This window comes from Rhinatrema bivittatum, chromosome 2, assembly GCF_901001135.1.
Source record: "Rhinatrema bivittatum chromosome 2, aRhiBiv1.1, whole genome shotgun sequence".
In the NCBI taxonomy this organism is placed as follows: Eukaryota; Metazoa; Chordata; class Amphibia; order Gymnophiona; family Rhinatrematidae; genus Rhinatrema; species Rhinatrema bivittatum.
This window is the reverse complement of record NC_042616.1, coordinates 606,394,486-606,406,426: the sequence shown is the minus strand read 5'-3', so window position 1 is coordinate 606,406,426 and position 11,941 is coordinate 606,394,486. Positions and strand designations below refer to the sequence as shown.

Sequence of the window (11,941 nt, the reverse complement as noted above, 5' to 3'; positions counted from 1 at the left end):
CTATCCCTAATACCAGGGGTGTTGTGATCTTCCTGCACACAGTGCCCTATTCCTGATACCGGGGGTGTTGTGATCTTCTTGCACACATCCCGGTATCAGGGATAGGGCACTGCATGCAGGAAGATCACAACACTCCTGGTATTAATAGGGATAGGGCACTGCATGCAGGAAGATCACAACACTCCTGGTATTAATAGGGATAGGGCACTGCATGCAGGAAGATCACAACACCCCTGGTATCAGGGATAGGGCACTGTGTGCAGGAAGATCACAATACCCCGGAGGAGTGAGGGTCAGGCAGCTCCCCCCTGTCTGTGAAGCCAGCCTCTCACTAGTAATGCAGGGAGGGAGCTGTCTCAGACTTCACCATCCTCCCCCCCCCCCCCCTTACCCACACACCATTCACTAGCTGGGACATGGGGGAAGTCAGGAGTGAGGGTCAGGCAGCTCCCCCCTGTCTGTGAAGCCAGCCTCTCACTAGTAATGCAGGGAGGGAGCTGTCTCAGACTTCACCATCCTCCCCCCCCCCCCTCACCCACACACCATTCACTAGCTGGGACATGGGGGAAGTCAGGAGTGAGGGTCAGGCAGCTCCCCCCTGTCTGTGAAGCCAGCCTCTCACTAGTAATGCAGGGAGGGAGCTGTCTCAGACTTCACCATCCTCCCCCCCCCCTCACCCACACACCATTCACTAGCTGGGACATGGGGGAAGTCAGGAGTGAGGGTCAGGCAGCTCCCCCCTGTCTGTGAAGCCAGCCTCTCACTAGTAATGCAGGGAGGGAGCTGTCTCAGACTTCACCCTCCTCCCCCCCCCCCCCCCTCACCCACACACCATTCACTAGCTGGGACATGGGGGAAGTCAGGAGTGAGGGTCAGGCAGCTCCCCCCTGTCTGTGAAGCCAGCCTCTCACTAGTAATGCAGGGAGGGAGCTGTCTCAGACTGGTATCAGGGTTAGGGCACTGTGTGCAGGAAGATCACAACACTCCTGGTATTAATAGGGATAGGGCACTGTAAGAGATGACTGTAGTAGATTGAATAAAGATCTGATGTTTCTGCTCTCCTCACACCAAACAAAAACAACACACAAGCAGAGAAGCCCTTCTTACAAAGCTGAGCTAGTGAGTTAAGTAGGAGGAAAAGTAAACATACTGGTGCCAGTGTGGCTACTTAAAAAATACACTTACCAACAATCAATTACATATATTTGAACTGTGTACAGTTCCAGCCAGGACCACCTTTCTAAAATGCACAGTGATTGGCAAATTCAACATGCACTAGCATTTCAGGTGCCTGCTAACAAAAATAATAAACAAACAAGTTCTAGTCACGTGAGTGCTGATCATTACATTACTTTTTTTGTCAAGCTTCCAACTGTTTCCATTTCACATCCCCCCAACCATATTGGTAACATCAATAGATAAGAGCACAGCCAGCCAATAGGAATACATACATACATATTCATTCCTAAGTGACCTTTACTGACCTGGGAAGTGTGAACACTTTGTTTCATTTTCTGTTGGTGTTCGTTAGTTTCCAGTTCCATTTCCCATCCCCCCAACCATCACCTCAGTGGTAACCTTGGTAACATCAATAGATAAGAGGGCAGCCAGCCAATAGGAACACATATTCATTCCTAACTGACCTTCAGTGACCTGGAAAGTGTTTATTTGTATCATTTTCAGTTAGTGCGCACTAAATCGAGTTAGTGCGCACTAACGGGGAGTTAGTGCGCACTAACTCGAGTTAGTGCGCACTAACACGATTTAACGATTTTTAACGATAAATCGTTAGAATTTCTATTGTATCGTGTTCTATAACGATTTAAGACGATATAAACATTATCGGACGATAATTTTAATCGTTGAAAAACGATTCACATCCCTAGAACATATACTCACATACCCTATTGAGCAAGCACCCTATTGAGCAGTTCATCAGCATGGTCTCATCATCACAGTTCTCTTAGTTCCCATAATACTCTTTTCACATGTCATACATAAGGCAACACATTATCTCTGTGGCTGCCAATTAAACACTTCTTGATGGATTCAACAAAAAATACCTAGCTGCCCAAGCTTTAACCTCTAAGACTGTACAACTCCTAAGCCATTCGTGGACTGTGGAGGCAACGAGATAGTGCAGTTTACTACGAAGTCTCCTTGAATCCAAAATTTCTGCAAGCTCATATTGCATGTCCTCTTCTACTGGAACTTCCCTGGTTTGGGGGAGGGGTCTTGAGGGCCACAAGAGGATAGCAGGCTTGAAGAACAACACATGGATGTCATTGATATGCAATGAGGGAGCTAACTTCAGCTTATAGGCTTCTGGTCCTAAAGAACAGACATTGGGAAAAAGTCCCACAAAGCTGTGGTGTGAACTTGAAGGACGACAGATGGAGTTTCAGGTTGCATGTGCTCAACCAAGCTAAGTCCCCTGGTTGAAGTTGTGGGGTAGGCCAATGTTTGTATATGCATGTGCTTTGGAACATGCCACTGACTGTTTCAGAAGTTGATTAGTAGAATGCCAAAGATTCAAAAGTTCTTATCCCTTAATATCAGCAGCAAGACATCCTCCAGTAGTGAATAGTGATACTGGGATCCGAGGATATTGGATGAGAATGAGAGGAGCTGGTGGACTTGTTGACATGGTTGTTATGGCAATCTTCCACCCACAGGAAAAGTGATGACCAGTTATCCTGTCACTGATTGATGTAGGTAATTAAACAGAGGGAAATCCTAACACAACTCTCTGATATCCTATAAGCTATATTACGTCACAGAGAGACAACATACATAATATAATTTAATATTTATTTAGAAAACACAAGGTATTCACCTATCTAAACATTTTAAAATCTAAACTTACACATTCAACCACCATTCACACACCAACATAAAAATTCTGTGTTACATAAACAATTCTGAATTACAATTAACCAATACACATCGTTATTATAATTTTAAGACAAAGATTTATTTTATATTGCTTGACTTATTTTATCCATGTCCTGTCCATATCCTGTCCAACAAAGGATCTCCTTGTTTCGCCTTCCAATCAGGCTTCCTCAGGGACTTGGTCTCAAAAAAGCCGATTGATTTTCTCCCAATATTTCTGTCTTGAGACCTCTTATGTTTATATCCTTACTAAACAACCAAAAACAACATACAAAAACTTTATCATTTTTCAAAAAGTTGATAAATCAACCAATAACCATTATATTAACCCACAGCTTACCTCTCAGAAAATAGAAATCTCCACACAATTTTTATTCTACCTTCAATATAAGTCAGGGTTATTTCCAAACGGACACCTCTTCCAGAATCAACTTTTGATCACTACAATAAAATGGCCAAGACATTATATAAACCTTACCCCAGAAAACTATCCCAAACTTTTACCCCATATCCCAATTTACTCACATAACTCAATAATGAAAAACGTTATAACCAAGCATCAACACTGGTTCCAAGCCTCCAATAGTGTTCCTCCGATAATTCATAAGTCTTAATTCATTATGGAACCTTGCGTGTGCCTCATTGTATCTATTAAAAACAACAATAAAACATTCTTTATCACATATCCTTTAAATACAAACTTACCATTTACTTTATAGCACTCCTGACCACAATCGATTCACCTACGCCATACTTACGTGTGACCTAACGTAACATTCTACGCCGGAAATGAAGTAACGATGTTGAATACCTGAAGCTTTATATACTCTCCTTCAAACAATTCATTTCTCCACCCCTTCAATTAATTCTCATTTAGAAAAATGCATGCCATTCAATGGCATCATTTAAACCCAAGGGTATAACAGTACGCCAATTAAAAATGAAACGTTGTTCCATTCTTCTCAAAGCTCCGGACAAATCCCCACCATACTTTAATGTAACTTTATTAATCACAAAGAATCGGATCTCATCAACAGAATGATTTTTTAGCACCCAATGTTCTACCAGAGGGGCATGTTCTCGGCGCGTCCTAATGCGACTGCGGTGCTCAATAATTCTTAAACGTATTGGACGCGCCGTTTGACCCACATAGATCAACCCACATGGGCAAAGTATGGCGTATACTACACCGCTGGAATTACAATCAAATCTCCCCGGAATCTTGTACGAACGCTTTAAATGGGAATGTTCAAAAACCTTGCACACCATTGCAAAAGAGCAAACCGAACAAGCCTCGCATCTAAATTGCCCACAACTGTCATCAGGGTCCCTCGGGTCATTATAGTTTCTTAATTGATCACGTAATGACTGGCGCTTTTTCATTGCGAAAATTGGTGTCTCTCTAATTGGGAACTATTGGACAAAATATGCCAATGTTTTAAGATGGCTTGTTTTATACCACCAGATTTTACAGAATAAGGAATGGTGCAAACTGGTCGAGTCAATTTTTCTTTGACATTTGGAATCAATAGATTGTCCCTGTTTGAATATAATGCCCGTTTGTAGGCCTTTTTTACTACAGATTTACTATACCCCCTAGATACAAATCGTTCAGATAATTGATAAGCTTGTGCCTTAAACTCTGCTGTCGTACTGCACAGGCGCCTATAACGAAGGAACTGTCCCGTTGGAATATTATTTTTAAGCATCCTTGGATGAAAACTCCCATAATGCAATAAAGTATTACGATCTGTAGATTTTCTATGTACACTGGTTACCAACCTGTGTTCATAAACCGATACTTTCATATCCAAAAATACTGTAAATCCTGTATTTTGAGTCACAGTAAAAATCAAATTTGGATCGCTGGAGTTCATCATATCCAAAAAGCTTTCCAAGTCACCCTTATTGCCACTCCAGATGAAAAATAAATCGTCGATGAACCGTTTCCAATAAACGATATTATGATATAAAGGTGAACTATAAATAAAAGTTTCCTCAAAATTTGCCACATAAAGGCAAGCTGTACTAGGGGCTAATGGAGACCCCATAGGGATACCACTGACTTGTAAAAAATAATCAGTTTTGTAACTGAATATATTTCTAGTGAGTGCTATTTCTGCAATGGTAACCAAAAAATTCAACCTTCGTTTGGGCAAATTCATCTTTATAAGTTCACCTTTAATAATATCAAGTGCCGACTGTTGTGGAATGCTGGTGTACAACGAGGTTATATCCGCAGTCACCAATAACCAATCCGGTTCTATATGCTGTAATTCTGTCAATGAATTAATGAAATCTGTAGAATCCTTTATATATGACCGGATGGACAATACACTAGGTTGTAATAAGTAATCTAACAATTTAGCAATCGGTTCTAATACAGTCCCAATTCCAGCCACTATAGGACGACCAGGTGGATTAACAAGGGTCTTATGAATTTTTGGGAGTATGTAAAAATGAGCTGTAACTGGAAAAGATACTGTTAAATAACGAAATTCTTTTTCAGTAATGATCTTTTCTTTCAATGCAACTTCCAAGGTCTCATTGATATATTGATGTAATGAATCGGTGGGATCATTAGCCAACTTCTTATACGATTTCTCGTCTGCCAACAGTCTATAAACTTCATGATCATAGTCCCCAATGTTCATAAGGACTATTCCACCACCCTTATCAGCGGCTACAATTTTTACAGTAGGATCACTTCTTAACTGTTTAAGTGCTCTCCATTCATCCCTTGAAAGATTATATTGTAAATATTCATTCTGTTCGTCAATATGATCAACTTCCGCCAGTACCAGTGTTTGAAACGTTTGTAACAAGTGACTAGGGGGGGTCGGAGGTACCCATTTTGATGGTTTATACAATCCTCCTCTTTCAAACGGGGTATTTTCATTAGAAAAATATTCACGAATGTGTAGCCGTCTAAAAAATTTTTGCAATTCGGTACGAGTCTGAAATGCATCATTCTTACTACACGGCACAAAAGACAATCCTCTATTCAAAAGATTTAACATAGGTTTAATAAGTGTCATATCAGATAAATTGAAGACCAAAGTCTCACCATCTATTCTACCATCCACCCTCACCGGCGTAAATTGTAATTCGTGTTGTTTGTTCTTCCTCTCTGGGATTTTGAGCCCCGCGTCCCGCGACTGCCCCTGACTCGTGAATCTAAAAAATTAGACCCAGAGTAATTTGCTGACTCACCTGAGTCACCCACTTTTTCTCCCTCAAGAAACCTCACTTTTCTATTATCTTTCTTTTTGTGCCACTCATCAGAATCTTCAGATGATTCATCTGATGATGAAAAATCGCCCTTTTTCTTATACTTTGGTCTCTTATTTGTCTGCATCCAATGATACACATACCCTCCATTGTAATCTTTATCATCCCTTCTAAACTTTTCTATCTTCATTTGTTTGGTTTCCTGTTTATATTCATCTAACTGAGTTTGTAACTCACTCAAGTGAGTCTGCAACGATTCTGGTGGAATCTCCTCCTGAATCTTAATCAACTCTAAATCAATTTCTTTAGTTAAGGTCTCCATCTGAACTTTCGTATTTTCTATGATCAAGATCATTAGATCATGCGAGCATTTATTGAGTATGGAGTTCCATTTCTGAACAAAACTCTCATCCTCACTAAATAATGACGGTGCCTTATTAATTCTTAACCCCCGTGGGATACGTTTTACATAACAATATTCCGCCAGTGTGGCGGCATGCAATTCCATCCTAATTACTTTTTTCCGATTATTGGCATAACTGTCCCAATTTCCCATCTTTTCACCAATGTTCGATGAATCGAATAAATGAAATCCAGCTAGAATATTATTAGCATCTTTTTCCGAATAGGAGTGCATGTCTTCCATTGTTTAACACCCTCAAAATGGTAACCAACACGGTAATTAAACAGAGGGAAATCCTAACACAACTCTCTGATATCCTATAAGCTATATTACGTCACAGAGAGACAACATACATAATATAATTTAATATTTATTTAGAAAACACAAGGTATTCACCTATCTAAACATTTTAAAATCTAAACTTACACATTCAACCACCATTCACACACCAACATAAAAATTCTGTGTTACATAAACAATTCTGAATTACAATTAACCAATACACATCGTTATTATAATTTTAAGACAAAGATTTATTTTATATTGCTTGACTTATTTTATCCATGTCCTGTCCATATCCTGTCCAACAAAGGATCTCCTTGTTTTGCCTTCCAATCAGGCTTCCTCAGGGACTTGGTCTCAAAAAAGCCGATTGATTTTCTCCTAATATTTCTGTCTTGAGACCTCTTATGTTTATATCCTTACTAAACAACCAAAAACAACATACAAAAACTTTATCATTTTTCAAAAAGTTGATAAATCAACCAATAACCATTATATTAACCCACAGCTTACCTCTCAGAAAATAGAAATCTCCACACAATTTTTATTCTACCTTCAATATAAGTCAGGGTTATTTCCAAACGGACACCTCTTCCAGAATCAACTTTTGATCACTACAATAAAATGGCCAAGACATTATATAAACCTTACCCCAGAAAACTATCCCAAACTTTTACCCCATATCCCAATTTACTCACATAACTCAATAATGAAAAACGTTATAACCAAGCATCAACACTGGTTCCAAGCCTCCAATAGTGTTCCTCCGATAATTCATAAGTCTTAATGTATGTTGTCTCTCTGTGACGTAATATATGTTGTCTCTCTGTGACGTAATGTATGTTGTCTCTCTGTGACGTAATATAGCTTATAGGATATCAGAGAGTTGTGTTAGGATTTCCCTCTGTTTAATTACCGTGTTGGTTACCATTTTGAGGGTGTTAAACAATGGAAGACATGCACTCCTATTCGGAAAAAGATGCTAATAATATTCTAGCTGGATTTCATTTATTCGATTCATCGAACATTGGTGAAAAGATGGGAAATTGGGACAGTTATGCCAATAATCGGAAAAAAGTAATTAGGATGGAATTGCATGCCGCCACACTGGCGGAATATTGTTATGTAAAACGTATCCCACGGGGGTTAAGAATTAATAAGGCACCGTCATTATTTAGTGAGGATGAGAGTTTTGTTCAGAAATGGAACTCCATACTCAATAAATGCTCGCATGATCTAATGATCTTGATCATAGAAAATACGAAAGTTCAGATGGAGACCTTAACTAAAGAAATTGATTTAGAGTTGATTAAGATTCAGGAGGAGATTCCACCAGAATCGTTGCAGACTCACTTGAGTGAGTTACAAACTCAGTTAGATGAATATAAACAGGAAACCAAACAAATGAAGATAGAAAAGTTTAGAAGGGATGATAAAGATTACAATGGAGGGTATGTGTATCATTGGATGCAGACAAATAAGAGACCAAAGTATAAGAAAAAGGGCGATTTTTCATCATCAGATGAATCATCTGAAGATTCTGATGAGTGGCACAAAAAGAAAGATAATAGAAAAGTGAGGTTTCTTGAGGGAGAAAAAGTGGGTGACTCAGGTGAGTCAGCAAATTACTCTGGGTCTAATTTTTTAGATTCACGAGTCAGGGGCAGTCGCGGGACGCGGGGCTCAAAATCCCAGAGAGGAAGAACAAACAACACGAATTACAATTTACGCCGGTGAGGGTGGATGGTAGAATAGATGGTGAGACTTTGGTCTTCAATTTATCTGATATGACACTTACTAAACCTATGTTAAATCTTTTGAATAGAGGATTGTCTTTTGTGCCGTGTAGTAAGAATGATGCATTTCAGACTCGTACCGAATTGCAAAAATTTTTTAGACGGCTACACATTCGTGAATATTTTTCTAATGAAAATACCCCGTTTGAAAGAGGAGGATTGTATAAACCATCAAAATGGGTACCTCCGACCCCCCCTAGTCACTTGTTACAAACGTTTCAAACACTGGTACTGGCGGAAGTTGATCATATTGACGAACAGAATGAATATTTACAATATAATCTTTCAAGGGATGAATGGAGAGCACTTAAACAGTTAAGAAGTGATCCTACTGTAAAAATTGTAGCCGCTGATAAGGGTGGTGGAATAGTCCTTATGAACATTGGGGACTATGATCATGAAGTTTATAGACTGTTGGCAGACGAGAAATCGTATAAGAAGTTGGCTAATGATCCCACCGATTCATTACATCAATATATCAATGAGACCTTGGAAGTTGCATTGAAAGAAAAGATCATTACTGAAAAAGAATTTCGTTATTTAACAGTATCTTTTCCAGTTACAGCTCATTTTTACATACTCCCAAAAATTCATAAGACCCTTGTTAATCCACCTGGTCGTCCTATAGTGGCTGGAATTGGGACTGTATTAGAACCGATTGCTAAATTGTTAGATTACTTATTACAACCTAGTGTATTGTCCATCCGGTCATATATAAAGGATTCTACAGATTTCATTAATTCATTGACAGAATTACAGCATATAGAACCGGATTGGTTATTGGTGACTGCGGATATAACCTCGTTGTACACCAGCATTCCACAACAGTCGGCACTTGATATTATTAAAGGTGAACTTATAAAGATGAATTTGCCCAAACGAAGGTTGAATTTTTTGGTTACCATTGCAGAAATAGCACTCACTAGAAATATATTCAGTTACAAAACTGATTATTTTTTACAAGTCAGTGGTATCCCTATGGGGTCTCCATTAGCCCCTAGTACAGCTTGCCTTTATGTGGCAAATTTTGAGGAAACTTTTATTTATAGTTCACCTTTATATCATAATATCGTTTATTGGAAACGGTTCATCGACGATTTATTTTTCATCTGGAGTGGCAATAAGGGTGACTTGGAAAGCTTTTTGGATATGATGAACTCCAGCGATCCAAATTTGATTTTTACTGTGACTCAAAATACAGGATTTACAGTATTTTTGGATATGAAAGTATCGGTTTATGAACACAGGTTGGTAACCAGTGTACATAGAAAATCTACAGATCGTAATACTTTATTGCATTATGGGAGTTTTCATCCAAGGATGCTTAAAAATAATATTCCAACGGGACAGTTCCTTCGTTATAGGCGCCTGTGCAGTACGACAGCAGAGTTTAAGGCACAAGCTTATCAATTATCTGAACGATTTGTATCTAGGGGGTATAGTAAATCTGTAGTAAAAAAGGCCTACAAACGGGCATTATATTCAAACAGGGACAATCTATTGATTCCAAATGTCAAAGAAAAATTGACTCGACCAGTTTGCACCATTCCTTATTCTGTAAAATCTGGTGGTATAAAACAAGCCATCTTAAAACATTGGCATATTTTGTCCAATAGTTCCCAATTTAGAGAGACACCAATTTTCGCAATGAAAAAGCGCCAGTCATTACGTGATCAATTAAGAAACTATAATGACCCGAGGGACCCTGATGACAGTTGTGGGCAATTTAGATGCGAGGCTTGTTCGGTTTGCTCTTTTGCAATGGTGTGCAAGGTTTTTGAACATTCCCATTTAAAGCGTTCGTACAAGATTCCGGGGAGATTTGATTGTAATTCCAGCGGTGTAGTATACGCCATACTTTGCCCATGTGGGTTGATCTATGTGGGTCAAACGGCGCGTCCAATACGTTTAAGAATTATTGAGCACCGCAGTCGCATTAGGACGCGCCGAGAACATGCCCCTCTGGTAGAACATTGGGTGCTAAAAAATCATTCTGTTGATGAGATCCGATTCTTTGTGATTAATAAAGTTACATTAAAGTATGGTGGGGATTTGTCCGGAGCTTTGAGAAGAATGGAACAACGTTTCATTTTTAATTGGCGTACTGTTATACCCTTGGGTTTAAATGATGCCATTGAATGGCATGCATTTTTCTAAATGAGAATTAATTGAAGGGGTGGAGAAATGAATTGTTTGAAGGAGAGTATATAAAGCTTCAGGTATTCAACATCGTTACTTCATTTCCGGCGTAGAATGTTACGTTAGGTCACACGTAAGTATGGCGTAGGTGAATCGATTGTGGTCAGGAGTGCTATAAAGTAAATGGTAAGTTTGTATTTAAAGGATATGTGATAAAGAATGTTTTATTGTTGTTTTAATAGATACAATGAGGCACACGCAAGGTTCCATAATGAATTAAGACTTATGAATTATCGGAGGAACACTATTGGAGGCTTGGAACCAGTGTTGATGCTTGGTTATAACGTTTTTCATTATTGAGTTATGTGAGTAAATTGGGATATGGGGTAAAAGTTTGGGATAGTTTTCTGGGGTAAGGTTTATATAATGTCTTGGCCATTTTATTGTAGTGATCAAAAGTTGATTCTGGAAGAGGTGTCCGTTTGGAAATAACCCTGACTTATATTGAAGGTAGAATAAAAATTGTGTGGAGATTTCTATTTTCTGAGAGGTAAGCTGTGGGTTAATATAATGGTTATTGGTTGATTTATCAACTTTTTGAAAAATGATAAAGTTTTTGTATGTTGTTTTTGGTTGTTTAGTAAGGATATAAACATAAGAGGTCTCAAGACAGAAATATTGGGAGAAAATCAATCGGCTTTTTTGAGACCAAGTCCCTGAGGAAGCCTGATTGGAAGGCGAAACAAGGAGATCCTTTGTTGGACAGGATATGGACAGGACATGGATAAAATAAGTCAAGCAATATAAAATAAATCTTTGTCTTAAAATTATAATAACGATGTGTATTGGTTAATTGTAATTCAGAATTGTTTATGTAACACAGAATTTTTATGTTGGTGTGTGAATGGTGGTTGAATGTGTAAGTTTAGATTTTAAAATGTTTAGATAGGTGAATACCTTGTGTTTTCTAAATAAATATTAAATTATATTATGTATGTTGTCTCTCTGTGACGTAATATAACTGATTGATGTAGGACAGTAGGAAGATTTTAAGTGGTTGGTTGGTCAATTTAGTCTGACCATTAGTTTGAGAATGGTATGTAGATAAAAATTTCGGGTGATACCAAATTTCTTGCATAAGTCTTGCCAGTAATGAGCAGTGTACTGGACACCTCAGTAAGATACAATTTGAGTG

At 38.6% G+C, this 11,941-nt stretch overlaps 2 long non-coding RNA genes across 2 annotated transcripts; one reads left to right on the top strand and one right to left on the bottom strand.

The window, feature by feature from the left end:
• Window positions 1–2,976: 2,976 nt before the first annotated feature.
• LOC115086228 lies at window positions 2,977–3,522 on the bottom strand. Its single transcript, XR_003855174.1, has 3 exons — window positions 3,421–3,522; window positions 3,236–3,336; window positions 2,977–3,144 (listed from the first exon to the last, which is right to left on the bottom strand). It is a non-coding gene; the product is annotated as an uncharacterized LOC115086228 (long non-coding RNA).
• Window positions 3,523–11,046: 7,524 nt separating this feature from the next.
• LOC115086227 lies at window positions 11,047–11,555 on the top strand. Its single transcript, XR_003855173.1, has 3 exons — window positions 11,047–11,111; window positions 11,196–11,296; window positions 11,388–11,555. It is a non-coding gene; the product is annotated as an uncharacterized LOC115086227 (long non-coding RNA).
• The last annotated feature ends 386 nt before the right edge of the window (window positions 11,556–11,941 follow it).